At 46.8% G+C, this 24,952-nt stretch overlaps 1 long non-coding RNA gene across 6 annotated transcripts; it reads left to right on the top strand.

Annotated features, from left to right (window-relative positions):
* Positions 1–13,978: 13,978 nt before the first annotated feature.
* Positions 13,979–24,934, top strand: LOC149119646 (uncharacterized). Of its 6 annotated transcripts, none has more exons than XR_016227866.1 (4): positions 13,983–14,714; positions 16,062–16,101; positions 16,642–16,754; positions 23,377–24,934. It is a non-coding gene; the product is annotated as an uncharacterized LOC149119646 (long non-coding RNA). The 6 variants fall into 6 exon arrangements; XR_016227862.1 differs by lacking the exon at positions 23,377–24,934 and adding an exon at positions 19,710–20,292; XR_016227863.1 differs by lacking the exon at positions 23,377–24,934 and adding an exon at positions 17,536–18,165.
* Positions 24,935–24,952: the final 18 nt, after the last annotated feature.

Here is a 24,952-nt window from a genome sequence, read left to right as displayed (position 1 = left end):
CTCCCCTCTCACAATCTGAACAACTCCCATTAGGGCCCGCCGATTGTATCCCCCTTAAAGACGCCTCATTGAGGAATGAAGCCTCGATATGAATACTGTTGGGGACAAACCATATTTAAGCCATAGACTGTAATAGCACATTAGGCTGTGCAGAACTAGTTCCTCTTGCTGCCAGGCCTTGGTTGAAGAAAAACAGAGAGCTCTGCTCCTGTCCAAAACGGTCCCTTTTCCTCTCCCCCAACTTGGAGCAGGAAAAGATTTTTCTCCCACGTTTGCCGTGGCTACCTGGTTGCGCTCACAGGTGTAAATCACACAGTATCATGTTCGGCTGGGCTCCCCTGGGACGACTGGGATTTGTGTTGCTTTTCTTGGAGAGTAGTCAGCAATGAGTCAATTCCAGCTCAGGTTTTAGAATGCTGGCAGCGGTTGCCATGGCAGCGGTTGCCACAGTAGCATCCACTGGTGACTCTCTGCTCTTGTAAGCTACAGTTCCCTTTATTTGCCTGTCCATCTATCAAATTGGGAGCAGTGGTTTCCTGTGTTCTCTCTTTTGTGGATCCAACAAATACTGTTGATTTTCTGGTTTGCTGCTTTTTAAAAAGGATTTACGTATTTATTTGAGATGCTGAGTTACCAATAGAGGCAGAAAGAGGGAGAGAAAGAGGGAGGGAGAGAGAGAGGCAGAATCTTCCAGCCGCTGGTTCTCTCTCCAAATGGCTGCAACAGGTGGTTTGGACCAGGCCACAACCAGGAACCTTAACCTCATCCAGGTCTCCCACAGAGGTGGCAGGGACTCAAGGACTTGGCCACCCACAGCTGCTTTCCCAGGTGCATTAGCAGGCAGGGGGATCAGAAGTGGAGCTGTCAGGACTTGAACCTGAGCTCCTATAGGATGCCAGCGGCCCTAGCAGTGGCTTCTCTGCTGTGCCACAATGCCTGCCCCAGTGTCGTCAGATTTTACTTGGTATGATGAAGTGTCGGCTGGCAAGCTCTTTATATGCCGAATCAGAAAGCTGGGAGACCACACACTTTTCAGTTTCACCGACGAGAATGACACACAAGGGAATATCTAGCAAATTTGACCTTAGAACCTTTCTCACTTGAAATGTAGATGGCTATCATTCATTATATTATTAGAAATCATTTAAAATGTTGCAACTACTACACTAGATATCAAGTTATTTCTTAACAATAAACTGAATCATGATTATGCTCTATTTCATCTTTCATAACAAAACCATCACAAAAAGTGCATCTACAATAAACCCCTTAGTCCATGCAATGATTGTACACTCCGGCCGTTGTGGCCTTTTGGGAAGTAAATCAGCAGATGGACGATCTCTCAGTCTCTGTCTCTCTCTGTGTTTCTGCCTTTCAAATAAATAAATGAATCCTTTTTCTCCTTGTTTGCTTGTTTTCAAAAGGAGGTCTGGAGCAAGTCCAAGTTCCCATGGGGCAACTTCCATTAAACGTTGAGGCTGATAAGTAGCTCCTTTTGGCTTGATGCCCTGACTTCTAAGCCCCCTGAGGTCTCACCTTACAAACACACTGGAGAATCAGTCAGGCCCATGCAGCTAGCAGGGCAGGGTCTGGGCCACCATGCTTCCTGGTGGACATATGCCCATGCGTTTCTCTGGCCTGGCCCGCAATGGCTGCATGTCTGGGCCTCACGGATCTCCAGGGCTGGGGTCCCGAGCCCATGCCTCTACTGGGAGGCCTCCTCCTTTGACATCTAGGTCATAGTCCCAAGGCTCTGCTGGGTGCAGCCCGCACCACACAGGGTTGCAGAGGACCAAGGCACTGAATTGTGCCAAGCATGGCCCAAGATGCGAGGCCTAGTTAGCAGGGTTTGCTGAGGTCCCACAGGCCTATTGCCATTGGCATCTGATTTCATTCTTCCGTTGTCTTGAGCAACAGATCCTGGTAATTTAAGATCTATGTCCTATTCTTGCCAATCACAGTGATTTGCTAGTCTACGCTGCAACTGTTACTACTTTAGATGCCAGCAAACCAGAGAGCATGTACATTTGCAACAAATGCCTCCTGAATTATCTTTATTATGAGGACAGTTTGATGTAGATAAAAGGAAGATTTTTTTTTTTTTGGACAGGCAGAGTTAGTGAAAGAGAGGCAGAGAGAAAGGTGTTCCTTCCGTTGGTTCACCCACCAAATGTCTGCTACGGCTGGTGCACTGCGCCGATTCGAAGCCAGGAGCCAGGTGCTTCCTCCTGGTCTCCCATGCGGGTGCAGGGGCTCAAGCAATTGGGCCATCCTCCACTGCACTCCCGGGCCACAGCAGAGAGCTGGCCTGGAAGAGGGGCAACCGGGACAGAACCGGCGTCCCAACCGGGACTAGAACCCGGAGTACCCGCGCTGCAGGCAGAGGATTAGCCTAGTGAATCGCGGTGCCAGCCAAGACGAGTGTTTTGAAAGAAAGTCCAAATAGTCTCTAAAGGTAAAAGGCCAAATAATCACACCTATTTGCAAATAAGGTCTTTTATTTTCCCATCACTCAATCGTATGTGGGCTGCTATTTGCAGGGTGAGTATCCAGCCAGGATCTGGAGATCTGAAGTAAAATTCCGGAGAATTTGCTCTTTTAAATGAGAAGTAGCTATTGCTTTAAATATCCATGGCCTGGAGCTTTGCAATTCTGGATCCCCACATTTGACTCGGAGAGTTTTGTCCATTGCTTTATGGAGGGGCAAGCCTGAGTTCACTACTCACTTTTCCAGGTACCGTTCCCATCGTGGCTTTAAAAATACTTTTACAGATTCACGAGCTAATTATCTCACAGTCCCTCTAAGTTTTAAAAGTTTTTTTTTTTTTTTTTTAATTTAAAAGGCAGAACTACAGAGAGAGACAGATACAGAGAGCTCTTCCATCACTGATTCAGTCCCCAGATGACCACAATGGCTGGGGCTGGGCCAGGCAGGAAACCAGGAGCCAAGAACTCTATCTGATTTATGCACATGGATGGCAAGGGCCCAACTACTTGGACCATCTTCTTCTGCTTTCCCAGGTACATGAGCAGGAAGCTGGGTCAGAAAGGGAGCAGTAGGGACTGGAATTAGTTCTCCAGTATGGGATTCCTATTTTGCAAGTGGTGGCTAATCTCGCTACTGCACAATACCTGCGCCTCACACTTCACCCTTTTTCCTTTTTTTAATTTTATTTACTTATTTATGGGAAAGGCAGAGTTACAGAGAGAGAGGGGGAGAGACAGAGAGGGAGGGAGAGACAGGGAGAGAGAGATCTTCCATCTGCTGGTTCACTCTCCAAATGGCCTCAACTGCCAGAGCAGGGCCAGACCGAAGGCAGGCACCAGGAGTTTCTTCCGGGTCTCCCACGTGGGTGCAGGTCCCCAAGCACTTCGCTCATCCTCTGCTGCTTTCCCAGGGAACTGCCTCAGAAGTGCAGCCGCTGGGACTTGAACCGGTGCCTATCTGAGATGCCAGTGCTACAGGCTGTGAACTGGCTACGCCACAGTGCTAGAGCCATGCTCCATCCTTTAAGTGGTGGAATATGGTTGCATGAAGTCTCTCAATTGTAAAGAAAAGAAAAAAGGGGAGTGAAAATACTTGATCCAAAGACTAGGCCAAAATTACACGAGCAGTTTGCTCATGGCTCTTCTGTTGGATGAGTCACTCTGAAAATCCAACAGCCACATTCTGAGATGCTCATAGCAATGATGGGCGAACCCCACCATCATCAATGTGAGTGAGAAGGTTAGAAGCGAATTCCACAACCCAGTGCAGCCTTCAAATGATTGCAGTCCTATCTGATACCCAGGCTTCTCTCTTCCTGAGAATCCCTGACCCAAACTACCAGCTACATTTTCCCAAGTCCTAACCCCCCCAAAATGTGAGATTATAAATCTTTGCTTTACATCACCAGGTTTTAGAGGTATCCATGACACAACAGGAGAAAACACACACAAAAAAATCCTGTACAGACACACCTCAGAGACACTGTAGGTTCAGTTCCAGACCACTGTGATAAAGCGATTATCACAATTAAGTGAATCACCCCAAATATATGCTACCCAGTGCACATAGAAGCTGCACTACCAGTATACTGTCGTAAATAAATGCATCTTTTTGCAAAATGCTAATGATCATCTGATACTTCTGAGGGTCAGCATCTTTTTGCTGGTGGAGGGTCGTTCGTCACTGTTGGTGGCTGTTCACATATCAGGACAGTGATTCCTGAAGGTTGTGGTCGCTGTGGCAATGTTACACTTCCAAACACTATTATTTATTTAATTGTGGGGGTCAGTGAAAGAGAGGGAAAGAACGCACACGCTAAATCTTTCATCCACTGGTTCACTCCTCAAATGACTGCAGTGGCCATGGCTGGGCCAGGCCGCAGCCAGGAGCCCAGAGCCACATCCGGGTCTCACACGTGGATGGCAGGGACACAAGTACCCGGGCCACCCTTTGCTGATTTTCCAGGCACATTAGCACAGAGCTCTATCAGAAGTACAGCAAACGGGAGCTGAAGTGGTGCTCTGACATGGGTGCTGGCGTTGCAGACAGCAGCTTGGCCCGCTGTGCCACAGTGCCGGCCCCTGCCGCTCTGACCTTTTCTGTTGAAACGCCTCTTTATTTATTTGACGGGCAGATTTACAAAGAGAGAGACATCGTGCATCTGCTGTTTTACTCTTCACATGGCTGCAATGGCCAGGGTTGGGTCAGGCTGGAGCCAGGAGTCTGGAACTCCATCTGGGTCTCCCACACGGTGTCAGAGGCCTAAACACATGGGCCATCTTCCCCTGCTTTCCCAGGGACAATAGCAAGGAGCTGGCTCAGAAGTGGACAGCCAGGCCTTGCTCTGCTGCTCCTATGGGATGCTGGCGTTGCAGCTCAACCTGCTGGGTCACAATGCGTCCTGGGCAAGTTCTTGTGTTGAGGTTACACTGACGTTTCTTGCACCGATTTACTTTACCTTTCACCAAAGATTCTGTTTCCTTGCATTTTGCTCACAGCAGAGTTTCAACACCAGCATGATCCTCTCAAATGCTGCTGCTACCTTATTAACCACGTTTACACAATATCTAATCCTTCACTGTCCCATCAACCTCCTTGCCAGCATCTTCACCAGGAGTACAGTTCAGCCCCGTCTGGGCCTCCCCGCTGAAATCCATCCCCTGCTATCTCCTCCAAATCCCTTCAGCTGACCTTCCCCCTGCTTCCCCCTCCCCCAGCTCGACTTCCCCCTGACCTTTGACCCCGCAATCCAGCTCAGCAACAGCCTCTCCTTCATGGCACTCAGCTGGCTTCTGCTTAATCAAACCAGCTCCTAACTGAATTCTTGCTCTCTGCCACACGTTCGCCCTGTGAACAAGCCGAATGACTCCTCTCAGGCTTAGTTTCCCCTTTTAATTAAGCTGTTCTGGTCTGAATGTTTCTCTTGTCTCCTCTCTATCCTGCTCTTATGCCTTACACTTGACACTACTGAACTGTAAACTTCAGAACGGTTAAGGTGGAAAGCTGGTTTGGTTTGGTTTGCTGTTGTTTTTTTTTTTTTTTTTTTTTTTTTTTTTTTTTTTTGCTTTGGGAGTCAGAGTTAAGACAGAGATTCAGAGAGAGAGGTCCTCCACGCCCTGGTTCACTCCCCAAATGGCAACCGCGGCCGGGGCTGGGCTGGGCCGAAGCCAGGAGCCTCAAGCTTCATCGGGTTCTCCCATGCTCGTGCAGAGGCCCAAGAATTTGGGCCATCTGCTGCTGCTTTCAGGGGCACTAGCAGGGTGCTGGATCAGAAGTTGAGTAGCTGGGACATGAACCAGTGCTCGTGTGGGTTCCAGTGCCTCAGGCAGCAACGTTACCATCTGTGCCACAACGCCAACCCCGAAAGTTATACACTATGTAGTTGAGAGTGCTTCAAAAAGTTCATGGGAATGCTTAGAATTAAAAGTTTAAAAAACTTGAGAGATAAGTTTGGTTTGACGGCACTGTGGCGTAATGGGGTAAGCTGCTGTCTGTGATGCTGGGCATCCCATGTGGATACTGACTCACGTCCTGGCCACTCCATTCCCGACCCAGCTTCCTGGTGATGTGCCTGGGAAATCAGCAGAGAATGGACCAAGTACATGGGCCCCTGCACCCACAAGGGAGATCCCAAAGAAGCTCCTGGCTCCTGGCTTTAGATTAGCTCAGCTCCAGCTGTTGTGGCTATTTGGGGAGTAAACCAATTGATGGTAGAACCCCCTCTCTTTGTCTCTACCTCCCTCTGTAACTCGTTCAAATAAATAAAATAAGTAAAAAACAAAAAACAAAAACCCTTTTCTTTCACCTTTCCCTACATTTAAAGGGCCACATGTCTTACCACCGCGTATATAAGGATTCATTATATATGAGACTAATTAATAATATCTTATCTTGCCCCCATCCTATAAGGGCTGCAGGTGAACAATGTCCTAGGGTCCCTTAACCATAGGTTGTCTCCTGTTGCTCACCTGATAGGGGAGCCATCTGAGTCTGACCTTGCATACACACACCACCAGCAGCACCCCAAAATTACAAAGAAGGGCTTCCAAATGCAGCTCCACACCATTCTGTCAACTTCTGGTCTCCTTACTATTGGCCAGTGTGAATTCTTTCACTGGTTTGCAATGTGGCAGCCCCAAACACTCCAAGTAACCCTTCATTTCAAACAGACATGGTAAATGCTAAGGCCCATCCATCATCGGGTTTGCCGAATACAGGCCCTGCAAAGCAAAGCACCACCGGCTGGCTTGTCACAGACCAAATCACTAACTGAGGCAAAGAACACACAGAAAGTGGGTAAATTAGAGGGCCTGCCTCCAAGGTTTGTCATCATATTGGGTATATGTATGTTAATCTAGCTCAGAATAAGATAGTGTAACCAAAAGTCTGGCCCACATACTTGGGCCCCTGCTATGCACAGGGGAGATATAGATGGAGTTTCAAGTTCCTGGGTTTGTTGTGGCCCAGCCCCAGACATTGTGACCATTTGGGGACTGACCAGCAGATGAAAGATCTCCCCCTACCAGTCAGTGTCTTTCCTTCTTTTTCTTTCCTTCTCTTTCTTTTCTTTTCTTTTTTTAAGATTCATTTATGTATTTGAAAGGCACAGTTACAGAGAGAGGTAGAGACAGAGAGAGGTCTTCCAACCGCTGGTTCACTCCCCATTGACCACAATGTCTAGAGCTGGGCTGATCCACAGCCAGGAGCCAGGAACTTCTTCTGGGTCTCCCATGCGAGTGCAGGGGCCCAAGGACTTGGGCCATCTTCCACTGCTTTCCCAGGCCATAGCAGAGAGCTGGATTGGAAGTGGAGCAGCCGGGACTCGAACTGGCACCATATGGGATGCCGGAACCGCAGGCAGCTGCCTGACCCAGTACGCCTCTGCACCGGCCCACCCTTCTCTTTCCAAAACTCTGCCTTTCAAATAAATAAAATGGATCTTAAAAAAAAAAAAAAAAAAGACAAAAAAAAAAATACAAACCCAGAATGTTTCTAGCCTGAAGTAAAATTACTTGTTCCAGAATGGGGAAGCACAGGCTGAAGGGAAAAATCTAAATGCGCATAGAAAGGTATAGGTTTTCAGAAAGAAAAGCTGACAAGCAACAAACATTTGTGTAAGACTTGGACAAATCTGGTTCATCTTGAAGGAGTTTATTCATAGGATTTTCAAAAACGGGATCATGGGTCCTTTTGAATCCAATTGTCAGGGGCAGCAAAGAGAATAAAGCTTATTTTCTGTGACAATGGCAACATTTTCTTAGAGTATTGTTTGTTCTTCAAAGACTGTGAAAGGTTATTTGTGTATGTTTGTTTTCAAGAGCTGCTGTAAAAACTTTACCACAAACAGTGGCTCAGAACAAAACTCACTTATTCTCTTCACTTGTGTGGGTCAGAAGTCTGAACTCAGCTCCCTGGTAAACTGAGGGAAGTGCTGACAGGGCCACTCTCCCTGGAGCTCCAGGGAAGGAGCTGTTGGCTTTGTTCCATCCCCTGGAGCCACATTCCTTGCATGCCTTAGCTCCCCTCTTCCTCTGTCTTCCAGCCCCTGCATTGTCCTCTCCTCTTTACTAAAACTCCCCCTTGCTTGCCTCTCCTAGGGACACTTGTGACTGAATTCACCCCCCCCCACCCCCCCAGTAATCTAGTGCAGTCTCCCCACCTCAACGACATTCCTATCTGCAAAACCCCTTTCGCTGTCTCTTCTTCCATTTTGTGCTGCCATAACAAAACACCACAGGCTGAGCAATTCGTGATGGACACATTTATGGATTCATGGCTCTGGAGACTAGGAAGGCCAAGATTGAGGGGCCCGTGTATTAGTCAGCTTTTCCTTACCACAACATAATCCTTGAGGCAACTCATTTTACAAACAGAACGGGCTCACTAACAAGCTCACAGTTGCGGAGTTTCAAGTCCAGTGGGCAGCACCACTGGTTTGAGCTCTGAGGAGGGAACCAGATGTCAATGCTGGAGCACATGTGGAGGAAGGAGCCCACGGGAGTCCAGAAAGCACAGAGAGAATGGGGGACCCAAACCTAGGCTTTTATATAGACCCTCTTGACTGGAAGTCAAGAGGTCAAACTGTCTTCTGAGAAAGACATGCCCTCAGTGATCTAAGAGGCTGCCACCAACCCTACTTCCTAGTGGCTCCATCTCCTCCCAGCTAAGCCACTCTGGGGACCAAGCCCTTAACACATGGGCCTCCAGTGGAGACCCAAACAAATACCCAAGGCAGAGCAGCTGCCTTCCGGCAAGGGCCTTCTTGCTACATCACTTCATGGCAAAAGGGCAAATTGGGGGTGAGATACGTGAAGCGATGGAACTTGCAGCCTCAAATCCTTTTGTAATCAGCATGAATCCACTCATGGCAGTGGAGGTCTCCTGATCTAAATGCCTCATGTTGGGTCCTACACCCCAACACTGTTAGATTAGGGATGAAGATTCCAACATAAGCTTTCGAGGGTACATTCAAACCATAAGAGCCATATGAAGTACCACTCACAAATTCAAGAGATTAGAAACTGAACACCTCTGGGGTTCATTATTCAGTCTACTGTTTCCCCTTTCATGTATTCAACCCGAATAGCTGAGACACCATATTTCACTACAATGAGGGTTCATCTCAGCGCTGTTAGATTGGCGATGATTGTTGAAAGGATAACAAGTTTTGGCAAGAAGGTGGAACAAAGGGAACACTTGCACCCTGTTGGTAGGAATGTCAATTGACATTGCCATTGTGGAAAACAGTATGGAGGTTTCTAAAAAACTGAAAACAGAGCTGCCACATCATCCAGCAATCCCATGCCTGGGTATATATCCAAAGGAAATGAAATGAAATCAGTCTGTCAAGGAGACATTTGGATGTCCGTGTTCATGGCAACACTATTCACAACCCACTGTGTGTCGATCAGTACTGCTGCAAATATAGTTGTTGTAAAAGTCTGTTTTATAGCTTTGTCAAACCAATGGAAAAGAATGGCACACTACCCTAGTTTTAGTGATCTGTGATTACTTTAAAATTCTGCATATGGGTGAAGTGGACATTTTCCCATTCCATTCTTATTTATAGCCCTTGACTATATTCCTGCTAAGCTGGGGTCTTTTTGCTTTTTACCTGTGAAACTTTGTACTTGGTGAGACCTAGAGCCTTCTTACTCTAATGCAAATTTAAAAGATGCTGTCTCACAAACTAAAGATAAGGAGAGGGATGGAGGGTGGAAGGGAGGGAGAGATGAAGGGAATAGAATTATGTTCCTAGAGTTGTACCTAAGAGGGGCTGGTGTTGGGGTGTAGCAGGGTAAAGTCCTGGCCAGCAGTGCTGGCATGCCATATGGGCGCTGGTTCCAGTCCCGGCTGCTCTACTTCCAATCCAGCTTCCTGCCAATGTGCCTGGCTGGGAAAGCAGCAGAGGATGGCACCTGCACTCATGTGGGAGACCTGGAAGAAGTTCCTGGCTGTTGGTTTTGACTGGTCCACCCCAGGTCGTGGTGGCCATTTGGGCAATGAAGCACTGGATGAAAGACCTCTCTCTCTGTAACTCTTTCAAATAAATTTTAAAAATTTAAAAAATGCTAAAAAATTGTAACTAAGAACAATATTGAATCTGCAAAAACTAATTAAAATTTTAAAATATAAATTTTAACAATGCTGAAAAATATCCATCATTCATAGAAATTCACTGTTGTATTTTTATAATAAACTATTTAAAAGACAATAAAGCCCTAAAGAAAAAGAAATGGAGTCAACAGTTGAATAAAGGAAGTATGATACACACACATATACACACACACACAGAAATAAAAAGGAGGAAATTCTGTCCTCTAAAACCTTGGTTTCAAAAATTGGATCTAGTGTCCCTGAGGCCAGCGCTTTTCATTAGAAGATGCACAGCAAACTTATCTATGGAGTTTTATTAAAATGCTGATATTATTAGTTCAGACTCATGCTTAGTACGTTCAATCATCATGCTAGTAGGTGTTTTTTCTGAAACTCATAGTTTGGATTGGATTTATGATGCTGTTTTGCAGAACCAAGGTCAAGATATAGTTACTTAGGACCCACGTTGCGGTGCAGCCTGTTATCTGCTGCTCCAATTCCAATCTAGGTCCCTGCTAATCTGCCTGGGAAAGCCGCAGAGGATGGGGCAAATACTTAGGCCCCTGCCACCCGTGTGGGAAACCGAGATGGAGTTCCAGGTTGCAGGCTTCAGGCTGGCCCAGCCCTGGCCCTTGCAACCATTTGGGGAGCGATCCAGTGAATGGGAGGTCTGTCCATCTGTCTCTCTCTCCCCATATTTCTCTACGTCACTGGGCCTTTCAAATAAATAAATCTTTGAAAATATAGTTATTTCTAGACCATACAAGCCATATAAACCATTAAACACACACCTTAGTTCCCAGTTGCTTAGTCCTGTTTTTTGTGAGCTGTCTTCAAATTGGCACAGCATGGTATAGACCAGAGGACAGTAGGGCTTCAACTGATAGCCCCCATACTTGCGCTAGCCATTTCTGGAACAGCCTGCTCTACTTCACACTGTGCAACCGCTCTGATACGGTTTAGGATATCGATAAGAAGGAGAAAACTCTCCATGAAGCACAAAAATCATGTTAACACTGTATGCTTCGTTATCACTTCACATTTAAGAAGCACTTTCATGCAACACTAGCTCACTGAATTCTATTAAATCCCGGAGAAAGGCAGGACAAATTACACTATCCTCATTTAGAGCTGAGGAATTGGAAGGTCAGGGAGCTTTTTAAAAAATGTTTATTTATTTATTTTATTTGAAAAGCAGAGTTAGAGAGAGCAGGCAGGGAGAGAGAGGGAGGTCTTTGAATCGCTGGCTCACTCCCCAGATGGCCGCAAAGGCCAGAGCCCAAGCCAGGAGCCAGAAGTTTCCTCTGGGTCTCCCACGTGGGTGCAGGGGCCCAAGGAACCGGCACAGCAGGCAGTGGACTTAACTGCTACTCCACAGCACTACCCCGTCAGGGATATTGACCTCACCCAATGCACCATGAAAAGTATGTGGCCGAGCAGGATTAGAGTTCAGCTCATCTGGCTCCGACTGATTCTTTCCAGCATTCCTCCTTCTTACGGCTCCAGGGCAGGCCTGATGGGCATGCAGTATCAGGTGCACACAGGGAGCAGGAAATGACACACTTGCATTCCTCGGGCCTCTTCCACCATTTCACCCAACAGTGAGGAAGTTCGGGAGTGGCACTGATGTTTCCTGCCACTGATCCAGTGAATTTTTCATCAGTACAAACATAATTGAAGTCCATACGAAACAGTTATCTCTTACGTTACTTCGCAAGCCAATGTATGTAGTCAGTTCAATTTCAAATCCACCCCCCCCCTTTTCAAATAGGGATTGTGCCAAAAGCCTCAAATAGCTTACACTGATAATGACATGGGGATGAGCTGATAAAAACAGACTATGAGATACATTTGAATGGGAAGCACCAGGCACTATGGCACAGCTGGTGAAGCTACCTGTTATAATGCCTGCATCCCAAATTGGAGTGTCTGGGATCTAGTAGTTTCCACTCCAGCTTTCTGGGTCCTCAAAAATGTCATTGGCAAGCCATAGATATTTTCTCAAGACTTGCAGTTATTTACATTTTCAACCATTACATTTTGAAGGTGGGAAAGGAAATGAGTCCAGTGGTCTGTCACATAGCACTATCCCTATGTATCTTTCATTGGCTATTGTGAGTAGCAATGTATTGTACGTTAACAAAATTGTTAAGAGGGTAATATCATGTGAAAGTGCTCTTACCATAATAAAACAACTTTCAAAACATGTATTTATGTAATTATTATTAGGAAAGCAGAGTGTCAGAGAAGATGCGACAGAGAGATTGAGAGAAAGCTTTCATTCACTGATTCACTCTGCAAATGTCCACAAGAGCCAGGTCTGGGCCAGGCTGATGCCAGGAGCCAGGAACTCCATCATGGTCTCCCACAAGGGTGGTAAAGGCTCAAGGACTTGGGCCATCTTCTGCTGCCTTCCCAGGTACGCTAGCAAGCAGCTGGATCAGAAGCAGAGTAGCCAGGACTTGAACTGATGCTTCAACATGGGATGCCAGCACCTTAAATGCTGGCTTAACCCACTGCACTACAACACTGGCCCCCTTAAATAAACAATTTTTGAGGGGGCTTAGATCTTTCCATTTCCCCCATTACATCAATAATCATAATTTAATGTATATATATATACTATTCAAAAATCCTTTTCCATGTTCACCTATGAGTTTCTCATCCACTCATCCTCATATTATTAACAGTCTATGCTATTCTAGGCTACACTCAGCTTTTAGTAAGGCAAACACTTCACAGGTGAAAACCTCTTGCTCTTTTTTTTTTTTTTTTTTTTAATGTGAAAGGAGTGTTTTTCGGACCAGGGTTGTGGAGGATCAGGTTAAGCTGCCTCCTGCAAGGCCGGTGACCCATGTAGGTGCTGGCTCGAGAGCTGACCGCTCCACTTCTGATCCAGCTCTCAGCCAATGTACCTGGGAAAGCACAGAAGACGGCCCAGGTACTCAGGCCACAGCACCCACAAGAGAGGCCCTGTCCTGGCCATTGTGGCAGTTTGGGGAGTGAAGCAGTGTATTGAAGATATCTCTGTCTCTTCTTTTCTATCTGTAACTCTACCTTTCAAATAAATGAATCAATTTTTTTTTTTAAAAAAAGGAGGGGTGTTTTTATTCTATTTCCAAGTACAGTTTAACATTTTGACATTTGCTTTTATATTTCTTTTTTATTATCACTTGTAAAGTATATAGGATGATATTTTGGCACAGACATAGGGAAACAATTACTAGAGAAAAGGAAAATATCTGTCACCTTCTGAAGCTAGTTTCTAAATAGAACAAAAAAGATGTATTTATTTATTTAAGTGGCAGTGTTAGAGAGGGAGAGGTCTTCCATCTGCTGGTTCACTCCCCAAAGGGCCACAACTGCTGGAGCTGGGGCAATCCGGAGCCAGGAGCTTCTTCCAGGTCTCCCACGTGGGCGCAGGGGCCCAAGCACTTGGGCCATCTTCCACTGCTTTCCCAGAGCATTAGCAGGGAGCTGGGTGGGAAGTGCCAGGACTTGAACCTGCGCCCATATGGGATGCCTGCTCTGCAAGCAGAGGCTTAACCTACTACACCACAGTGCCAGCATTTTTTTTTTAAAGGATTTTATTTATTTGAGAAGCAGAGTTACAGAAAGTCCTTCATCCGCTGATTCACTCCCCAAATGGCCAGAACGGCGGGAGCTGAGCCAATGCAAAGCCAGGAGCCAGGAGCTTCTTCTGGGTCTCCCACGGCGGTCCCTGGACCCAGGCACTTTGCCCATCTTCCACTGCTTTCAGGCAATTAGCAGGGAGCTGAGTCAGAAGGGGAGCGGGCGGGACACAAACTGCCGCCTATAGGAGATGCCTGCACAGTGGCGGTGCCTCAACGCGCTACGACACACCACTGGCATATATACATATACATACATATATATATACATATATATATATATATATATAAGATTTTATGTTTGAGAAGCAGAGTTACAGCCAGGGAGAGACAGAGAGGCACATCTTCCACCCGCTGGTTCATTCCCAAAATGGCGGCAACAGCCAGAGCTGGCTGAGCCTACTAAGCCCCAGGCTCTCCTAGCTGTGTTTTGTGGTAAGAGAATCTGAAATCTAAGCTTTCGTTTTGACAGATGGGCTAATAAGTAGTTAGGTCACCTCCCTGGTGGAATGAGGAACGGGAGAGTCTCCCTTTGAGATGCAGGCCTCTCCCCAGAAGGTACCTTTAGAAAGACAAAAGTGCCCATCCCACCCTTCTGAGTGTCTAGCTTTAACATGAGAATAGAAGGAAGAAGCTACCTCTCTCACCCTTCTGATTTTTTTTTTTTTTTTGCCTCATCCTGAGCAGGGTAGACAGGATTATAATTCCGGCCCCCTGATGGGTTTTGTCCCCGCCCTGTGATCCCTCCGGGACTCCACTTGCAACCAGCCTCTCGGAGCTGCCTCTCTTGGAGCCCCCGTCCCGGCTGCTGTGGCCGAGGTTGCTGACTTCAATAAACCTTGCTTTGCTCAGGGCCTCGTGCGCGTGGAAATTCTTCTGTGGGACACAGAGCGCAGGTTGCCTTTCTTCGCGGCTGTTTCCCGTACTAGCTTGGCGGCATTGACTCGGATCCGGTGGAAATCCAAGCCCAGCCGGCAAGGGATCGCCCCGCCGGAGAGGTGAGCACGCGGACTGCTCTTGCTGCTTGCTGTGTGTTGCAGACCTGCCTCTCCTCCATCTCACTATCTCGGGGACTACGGGTCCCTGTCAGCCAGTTCAGAGCTGCTGGCCATAAGTGGTAGGGGACGCGGAGCGGGGGGCGGTCGCTGGAGCGAGTTCCCCGGGTTCTTAGGCTTGCTGACAAGGCTGCAGCCGAGACTGTTCTAACCTGTCTCCTGTGCATTGGCGCTTCACCAGGGACTGGAGAAGGTCCTGCGATGACCCAGGCATTCTGGCTGGGTCACATTCGATATTTTCTGAAAACCCCTTAGCTGCACCCCAGTCCCCGGGAAGCTCGGGTGGGCGCTGGGCTGTGAAGCGCACTTTCTGTGAGTGGGCAAGGTTTGCAGCGAGGCCAGGGGCTCCGTGCAGCAACGCCTTAGTGACTCCATACTGCACCCCAGGCTCGGTGCTCCTAATCTCCTAGCCCGGAGGCCTCGCACACCTGAGAGGCTGCACCCTTGCGACTTCTCCCCTCAGCTCTGGGAATGTTGGTCCTGTCCTGTGCAGTTTCCTTCCGGGGGATGGCAAAAGGAAAGCTGGGAGGTCTCTGAGTAATTCTGAAACTCAGGCCGTGGGGGCCAAGCTGTGGCGTAGCCAGTAAAGCTGCCGCCTGCAGTGCCGACTTCCCGACATGGGCGCCGGTCCCAGTCCCGGCTGCTCCACTTCCCATGCAGCTCCCTGCTATGGCCTCATTCAGCTCTCTGCTGTGGCCTGGGAAAGCAGTGGAAGATGGCCCAAGTGCCTGGGCCCCTGCTCCCACGTGGGAGACCCGGAAGAAGCTCCTGGCTCCTGGCTTTGGATCGGCCCAGCTCTGTATGCCTTTCAAATAAATAACAAAAATTTTAAAAAAGAGGAGGGGAGATGGAGATCTTCCATCCACTGGTTCATTCCCCAAATAGCTGCAGACCAGGGCACAGCCAGTGGAAGCCAGGAGCCAGGAGTTTCTTCTGGCTCTCCCACGTGGGTGTAGGGGCCCAAGTATGTGAGCCATGTCCCACTGCTTTCCCAGGCATACTAGCAGGGAGCTGGATCTGAAAGTGGAGCGGCCAGGGAATCAAACTAGTGCCCATAGGAGATGCTGGTGCTGCTGGCTGTGGCTTAACCTCCTATGCCACAATGCAGGCCAGTTGCCCAGGTGTTTTCAGTCCTTTGTTCTTTTGTTATGGAATTTTAGGAGTTCCTTATATACTTTGGAGATTAACCACATATTCAACATATGGCTGAATTTTCATTTTGTGGATTGTTAGCTGGGCAGAAGCTTTTGAGTTTGATGTACTCTCATTTGTCTCTTTTTACTTTTATAGCCCGTGCCTTCGTATGATATCCAAAAATATCCTTGCCAAAGTCAGTATCAAGTATCCTTTCCCCTAGGTTTTCTTCTGCTAGTTTATGGTTTCGCATCTTGCATTCAGGGTTTAATACAGTTTATTTTTAAAATCATTTTCTGAATGTTCTGTGACCCCTTCTACATGACATTCCTCCCCAATTTTCTTTCTACCAACAAAATTTGGTACAGAGGTAGATCTCATTTTTAATTTAGTGCTCCTAGGAGAGACCTGGGGCTCAGTAAAGAAATTGTGGTAGGTTATTTCCAATCCTAAACAATGCTAAACGCAATATGGTCTGGTAGTTCAAGTCTTTTTTTGTTTTTATTTATTTAGTTATTTTCCCTTTTACTTGAAAGAGAGGTGTTCCTTCTGCTGATTTACTCCCCTAAATGCCCCAAGAGCCAGGGCTGGGCCAGGCTGAAGGCAGGGTCCTGGAGCTTGATCCGAGTGTCCCAGATCAGTGGCAGGGATCTAAGTACTTGAACTGTCATCTGAGTGCCCCACATATTTGAGTAAAATCCGTAGTACATGAAAATGCAGCATTTTCATTCTGCAGGTTTACTAGCCTGGGGGAGCCCCACAATCTCTGCCTTCGTAAAGAGCATTCATCTACAGGTGTTACCACAGAGTTCCAAGTGCTGTTCAGGAAGTCACTCAAGAGGCTGATTTGTAAGTTAAATGTGCTCATACTCCAAGAAAAATTTCTAGATAGTGAAAATAACCTTTGATTTCCTAAATACTCACTAGGTATAAAATGAAAATGAATAAGTGAATGGAATTAAAACAGTTTCCAATGGTGAGGATATCCTCCCAGTAGGAGATAGTCCTATTTCTAGAGATGCTTTCCGCTGAAAGCAGTATTAATACTAAAGGTTAAATCTTTGAAATCCTTAAAGCATTAGTCATGTTAAATGTTAAAATTATACAGAGGAAATGAAGAAAACTATCATCTATAAGCTCAAAAGAAGTTACTAATGAAATATATGGTCGGGCCCCTGCTACCCACATGGGAGATTTGAATGGAGTTCCTGGTGCCTGGCTTCAGCCTGGCCCAGCCCTGTCAAATGTTTTCACTGATTTTTGGAATCTAATATACAATGTCCAAAAATGTAATGTATATGAAGCAAACTGAGTGAGCTAGGAGTCTCCAGGCTCACCTGTAACAAGCTGCTCTTGCAGTCAGGAGTCCATTTATATAGCATAAGCCAGGGAAGGGCCATGAGGTGGGGGTGGGGCTGAGTTAGCTTCCCAGGGCTTTTCAGCCTTCCTCTCTGCAGGCCAGTTAGATGGGGCGGGGGGGGGGGGGGGAGCAGCCGGTGTGGGTGGATAAGAACACAGGGCCTGGCCTGCGCTGGTTTCTTGAATGAGGGCAAGGGAGCCCTTGAGGGAATTTTACCTGCTTTTAGGCAAGGAGCTAAAATGGCTGAGGTTTATGTCGTTGTTCCATCAGGCATGCTGTGTCCCATGCTACTGCCCTGAAGAACAGGGGCAGTGGTTGGCAGTTTCAGCTATCAGCCAGACAAACTGGGTGGCTATGGGCCAGAAATTCTTTCCCTGTTTGCTGCCTTTTGGGTGAGCAACACACAATCTGTCATTAGCTTGTAAAATATAAGAGGCTATTGTGGGGGCCAGCGCTGTGGCACAATCTCTCAAATAAATAAATAAAATCTTATAAAAGAGAGAGGTTATTGTGACTTGGAAATAATACAAGGTGGATGGCAGAACCTTTTCCCTGGGCTAGTGGCTCTGGATATAGATTTAAAGAGAGATCAAGAAGAACAAATTCAGGTTTCTTAGAAAAGCACCCCTCAAGGAGGAGGGATTAGTGGCTGGTGTTGAGGCACAGTGAGCTAAGATGCCTCCTGTGCAGCTAGCATCCCATATGGGCACCAGGTCAAGTCCTGGCTGTTTTGCTTCTAATTTTGCTTCCTGCTAATCGGTGTGGGAAGGTAGCAGATGACAGCCCAAGTACGTGGCCCTTTCACCCACATGGCACACCCTCATGGAGGTTCCAGGCTCTTGGCATTGGCCGGACCCAGCCCTGCTGTTGGCCAGTTGGGGAGTTAATCAACAGATGGAGTAAGTCTCTCTCTGCTTTCCCAGTGTCTACTTAGTTTTCCAATGTTTTCCTTTTTTTTTTTTTTTTTTTAAAGATTTTATTTATTTGAAAGTCAGAGTTACACAGAGAGAGGAGAGGCAGAGAGAGAGAGAGGTCTTCCATCCGATGGTTCACTCCCCAGACGGCCGCAATGGTCGGAGCTGTGCCGATCCAAAGCCAGGAGCCAGGAGCTTCTTCTGGGTCTCCCACGTGGGTGCAGGGGCCCCAGGTCTTGGGCCATCTTCTACTGCTTTTCCAGGCCTTAGCAGAGAACTGGATTGGAAGAGGAGCACCCAGGTCTTGGACCGGTGCCCATATGGAATGCCAGCGCTTTAGCTCAGGGCATGAACCTGCTAAGCCACAGTGCCAGCCCCGTTTTCCTTGTTTTAAAAAAGTTTATATATTTATTTTTTAAAATCTTTTTTTGAAAGATTTATTTGTTTGAAAGTCAGAGTTACACAGAGAGAGAGAGAGAGAGAGAGAGAGGCGCAGAGGGAAAGGTGTTTCATCTGCTGTTTCATTCCCCAATTGGCCACAATGGTGAGAGCTGCACCCAACCAAAGCCAGGAGTCCAGAGCTTCTTCTGGGTCTCCCAAGTAGGTGCAGGGGCTCAAGGTCTTGGGCCATCTTCTATTGCTTTCCCAAGCCATAGCAGAGCTGGATCAGAAGTGGAGCAGATATGTTTCGAAACTGTGCCCACGTGGGATGCCGGTACTGCAGGTGTTAGCTTTACCTGCTAAGCCACAGTGCTGGACCCCCAATATTTTCTTTATTTCTGCTTGAAATTGCTGCTTAAAGCTGTTAAGATCAGTGAAGAAACTGGCTCAGTTGCATATCTGTGTCAGGCTGTGTTGTCCAGAGAATGAGGTACTGAAACAACAGGATATATGTGTATGTGAGTGAATTTGGGTCTGTGTCACACATTTCATATATGTTTTCATGTTACTACAGATTACTTATGAATAATTTTGTATGTAAGATGATTTAAATAATTTGGCCACGTGTGGGGTGTAGTAAGCTAAAATAATAGGAGAGGCTGGCATCCTGATCATTGAAGAAAGAGTTTATGTTGCAGTCCTGAGGATTAAATAGATATAGCTGTGGCCAGCACTGTGGTCCAGCAAGTTAAGCCATTGCCTGCAGCACCTGTACCACATCTTGGCACCAGACTGAGTTCCGGCTGCTCCACTTCTGATCCACCTCCCTGATAATGTGCCTAAGAATACAGTGGAAGATGAACCAAGTGCATGGGCCCTTGCAGCCCTGTGGGAGACCTGGAAGAATCTCCTGGCTCCTGGCTTCGGCCTGCTCTAGCCATGGCCATTGCAATGAATTTGGGAGTGAACCAGTGGATGGAAGACTCTCTCTCTCTCTCTCTCTCTCTCTCAACTTCTCTCTACCTCTGCCTTTCAAATAAATAAGGTAAATATTAAATATAATATAAATAATATGTATATGGTCATCAGGCTCTAAATTGAAATGTGGTAGAAGTTGCATATTTTTTGATATATTTGTTTGAATGACAGAGTTACAGAGAGAAGGACAGACAGAAATCTTCCATCTACTGCATTCTCTCCCAGAATGAGTACGATAGCCAGGGCTGGTCAGCCTGAAGCCAGGAGCTTTATCCGGATGTCCCAAGTAGGTGGCAGGGGTCCAAGCACTCAGGCCTTCTTTTGCTGTTTTCCCAGTGCATTTAGCAAGGAGCTGAATCAGAAGTGGGGCAGCCAGGCCTCAAAGCTGCACTGATATGGGATGCAGGCATCGAAGATGGCAGCTTTACGCACTGTGCCAATAGACTGGCCTCCGGGCTCTTAGCATTTTAAGTAGTTGTTTCAAGTCCCAGTCCAATAATTCCATCTGCTCTACTATGTCTGCTTCTGAGGCTTGCTCTGTTTCTTCCAATTCTGTGTTCTGCCTTTTAGGTTGCCTTATACAATTTTCTTGACAGCGGGACATCATGTAGAGATTAAATGGCTGTTAATAATAACGAGGTGGGAAAGCGTGTAGGCAGGGAAGCCTTCTGTAACACTATGGGTAGCCGTGTGTCTTTTATGGAGCCTCTGCCCATGGATTAAGAAGATTACAAATGCTTCTTGGTGTCCTCCCCCCTTCCCAGGTGAAGCCGCATGGGTAGAGTGGACTAGAGCTGTGTGCTTCCCGTCTCCCGTCTGTTAGCCTGGGGGTCCCTACAATGAGATACTTCACTTCCCTGAGGTTGGTTAAGACCTGATGCCTGTCCTAGCCTGTTTTCCATTGTGTGGCAGAACATTCACACCTGGGTAGTTTAGGAAAGAGAGAGGTTTGTATTGGCTCATGGTTCTGGGAGCCCAAGAGCGTAGGGCTGGATCCTGCTCAGATCCTTGGGCTGCTGCATGTGTCACAGATAGTGGAAGGGAAATGGGTGCGTGTGCAAGAGCAGCCCACGTGTGAGGGAGCGAGGGGTCGCCAGGCTCACCTGTACCGACCTGCTCTGGCACTAACGAGTCCATTCCCAGGAGTGAGACCGCTCTCCCTTGATGCTGCATTAATCTAGGCACGGGGGCTCCCCTCTCACAATCTGAACAACTCCCATTAGGGCCCGCCGATTGTATCCCCCTTAAAGACGCCTCATTGAGGAATGAAGCCTCGATATGAATACTGTTGGGGACAAACCATATTTAAGCCATAGACTGTAATAGCAGATTAGGCTGTGCAGAACTAGTTCCTCTTGCTGCCAGGCCTTGGTTGAAGAAAAACAGAGAGCTCTGCTCCTGTCCAAAACGGTCCCTTTTCCTCTCCCCCAACTTGGAGCAGGAAAAGATTTTTCTCCCACGTTTGCCGTGGCTACCTGGTTGAGCTCACAGGTGTAAATCACACAGTATCATGTTTGGCTGGGCTCCCCTGGGACGACTGGGATTTGTGTTGCTTTTCTTGGAGAGTAGTCAGCAATGAGTCAATTTCAGCTCAGGTTTTAGAATGCTGGCAGTGGTTGCCATGGCAGCGGTTGCCACGGCAGCGTCCACTGGTGACTCTCTGCTCTTGTAAGCTACAGTTCCCTTTATTTGCCTGTCCATCTATCAAATTGGGAGCAGTGGTTTCCTGTGTTCTCTCCTTTGTGGATCCAACAAATACTGTTGATTTTCTGGTTTGCTGCTTTTTAAAAAGGATTTACATATTTATTTGAGATGCTGAGTTACCAATAGAGGCAGAAAGAGGGAGAGAAAGAGGGAGGGAGAGAGAGAGGTAGAATCTTCCAGCCGCGGGTCTCTTTCCAGATTGCTGCAACAGGCGGTTTGGACCAGGCCACAACCAGGAACCTTAACCTCATCCAGGTCTCCCACAGAGGTGGCAGGGACTCAAGGACTTGGCCACCCACAGCTGCTTTCCCAGGTGCATTAGCAGGCAGGGGGATCAGAAGTGGAGCTGTCAGGACTTGAACCTGAGCTCCTATAGGATGCCAGCGGCCCTAGCAGTGGCTTCTCTGCTGTGCCACAATGCCTGCCCCAGTGTTGTCAGATTTTACTTGGTATGATGAAGTGTCGGCTGGCAAGCTCTTTATATGCCGAATCAGAAAGCTGGGAGACCACACACTTTTCAGTTTCACCGACGAGAATGACACACAAGGGAATATCTAGCAAATTTGACCTTAGAACCTTTCTCACTTGAAATGTAGATGGCTATCATTCATTATATTATTAGAAATCATTTAAAATGTTGCAACTTCTACACTAGATATCAAGTTATTTCTTAACAATAAACTGAATCATGATTATGCTCTATTTCATCTCTTATAACAAAACCATCACAAAAAGTGCATCTACAATAAACCCCTTAGTCCATGCAATGATTGTACACTCCGGCCGTTGTGTCCTTTTGGGAAGTAAATCAGCAGATGGACGATCTCTCAGTCTCTGTCTCTCTCTGTATTTCTGCCTTTCAAATAAATAAATGAATCCTTTTTCTTCTTGTTTGCTTGTTTTCAAAAGGAGGTCTGGAGCAAGTCCAAGTTCCCATGGGGCAACTTCCATTAAACGTTGAGGCTGATAAGTAGCTCCTTTTGGCTTGATTCCCTGACTTCTAAGCCCCTTGAGGTCTCACCTTACAAACATGCTGGAGAAGCAGACAGGCCCATGCAGCTAGCAGGGCAGGGTCTGGGCCACCATGCTTCCTGGTGGACATATGCCCATGCGTTTCTCTGGCCTGGCCCGCAATGGCTGCATGTCTGGGCCTCACGGATCTCCAGGGCTGGGGTCCCGAGCCCATGCCTCTGCTGGGAGGCCTCCTCCTTTGACATCTAGGTCATAGTCCCAAGGCTCTGCTGGGTGCAGCCCACACCACACAGGGTTGCTGAGGACCAAGGCACTGAATTGTGCCAAGCATGGCTCCAGATGCGAGGCCTAGTTAGCAGGGTTTGCTGAGGTCCCACAGGCCTATTACCATTAGCATCTGATTTCATTCTTCCATTGTCTTGAGCAACAGATCCTGGTCATTTAAGATCTATGTCCTATTCTTGCCAATCACACTGATTTGCTAGTCTAAACTGTAACTGTTTGTACTTCAGACTCCAGCAAAGCAGAGCTTGTGCATTTGCAACAGATGGCCCCTGGAGTATCTTAGCTCTTCCCCGCTGTTCTCCCCAATGTATTAGCAGGGAAATGCCTCAGAAGTGGAGTAGCTGGGACTTGAACCAGTGCCCATATGAGGTTCTAGTGTTGCAGGCTATGAACTGGCTCCATCCTTTACTTGGTGGAATATGGTTGCATTAAGTCTCTCAATTGTAAAGAAAAGAAAAAAGGGAAGTGATGATACTGGATTCAAAATACTAGGCCAAAAATTACATTAGCAGTTTGTTCATGGCTCTTCTGTTGGATGAGTCATTCTGAAAATCCAACAGCCATATTTTGAGATGCACATAGCAATGATGGGCGAACCCCACAATCATCAATGTGAGTGAGAAGGTTAGACGCGAATTCCACAACCCAGTGCAGCCTTCAAATGATTGCAGGCCTATCTGATACCCAGGCTTCTCTATTCCTGAGAATCCCTGACCCAAACTATATTCCCATGTCCTAACCACCCCCCCTAGATTGTGAGATTATGAATTAAAGCGAATCACACACAATATATTTTACCTAGTGCACATGGTATTCGCACTGACAGGATCTAAGAGAGTTGGAATGGATATAGCCGCACTAATTTATGCTGCTCCAGGTAAAGAAAACAACAATGGGAGGACTACATTTGCAGAGGTCCGACTGATGGAAAATTAGAGTGAAAAGTGGAAAACAACAACAACATTGAAGACTCTGTGGGAGAAGAGTAGAGAAGACAGGTACCACGGCAGCCAGCCCCTGTGACACTGACAGCTGTGAGCCATCACATTACCAAGTCAATGTACGAAAAAAAAAATCAATGCACACTCTGTCACTTTTGGTTTTAGCTAAGAGGGAATTCCACAGTCACCTACTGACACTTCAGCCTGGAGAGCTGACAGAGGTTTGAGTAACTGCCAGGCTTGGTGCGTGGGAGCTGCATTGGTTTTTACATCTCCTCTACCTACACTGATTGAATATTCTGGCAGCAAAAAGTTGGGTAGCATGTCTTTATTCTGTTCACACCAGCCCATAGTCAGGGCAATGCTTGGGGCAAAGGACTGATGCTCTGCATCCTGCAGCTGTGGAAATTTTTTGGCATTAGCCCCAAAGCTATGTTTACTCTATGTGAGTCAGGGGGATATAACTTAACTGCTGGGGCCTAACATCATAAGCAGCCCATAAAAAAAAATCTTCTGCCACACTGGGTGGTCTGGGTGATGATCCCACTAAACCCTGCAACACTAGGCCTGTAACAATTCGTTCTAAATTTCTTGTGCCACTGGAAGCTGCCTGGTGTACCTAGGAAGAACCTACCTGCATTCAACCTCTCTGGCCTCATAGTCTCCAGAGTAAAATCTCCTGTATATCTTTTAGTCACCCTACAGGACTGGAGTAGGATTCTGTTCACATCCTCTAGTCCTAGGACCAGGGCTATTAGTGTTATAAGTCATAGCAGCAGTTGGACTTTCTTAGCAGGACCTGAGGAAGGGTCCGTCCATATCACACAGTCCTAGAGCCACAGCAGTTTGTGACAGAAGCCCCAGTATCACTCAGGCTTACCAGTAGGACAAGAAGCAGCTACTCTGGTTTCTCTCAACACCAACAACCAGGCCTGGGCTATCACATTCTTAAGGAAGACGGATATCAAACTCTTCGAAGCCCAAAGATACACACCCAAGTAAACACGTATTCATCTCAAAGCCACACTTCTATCCCTACACCCCTTGGCTCACCTAGAACCAAAGCCAAAGCTACAAGACAAGTGGTACCCTGCATTCCAGCTAAACCATAAATTCTTTTCCAATAAAAACCTACTCCATAAAGAAGGGACAAATAAACAAGATGGGCAGACATCAACATAGTTACACAGGAGACATGAAGAAACAAAGTAGCATGACACCTACAAAAGAACACAATAGCCCTCCAGAATTAGGTCCTGAGCTGAAGAAAATGAATGAAAATATTGTTAAGGAGATAGATTCGTTAAGAAGAATCATATAAAAATTTTGGAGATGAAGTTTTCAATCAGAAAGTAAAAAATATGATTGAGAGCTTTAACAGTAGAATAGATCAAGGAGAAAAAAGAATTTCTCACCTGGAGGACAAGGCTTTTGAAATAACCCAATCAGCGATAAATAAAGAGAAAATAATTTAAAGAATGAAGTACATGAAATATGGGATACAATTAAATG

Source organism: Oryctolagus cuniculus, chromosome X (genome assembly GCF_051225735.1).
Source record: "Oryctolagus cuniculus isolate XC-2025 breed Fujian yellow rabbit chromosome X, ASM5122573v1, whole genome shotgun sequence".
In the NCBI taxonomy this organism is placed as follows: Eukaryota; Metazoa; Chordata; class Mammalia; order Lagomorpha; family Leporidae; genus Oryctolagus; species Oryctolagus cuniculus.
The sequence above is the reverse complement of the archived record's forward strand: the minus strand, read 5'-3'. Positions and strand labels throughout refer to the sequence as shown.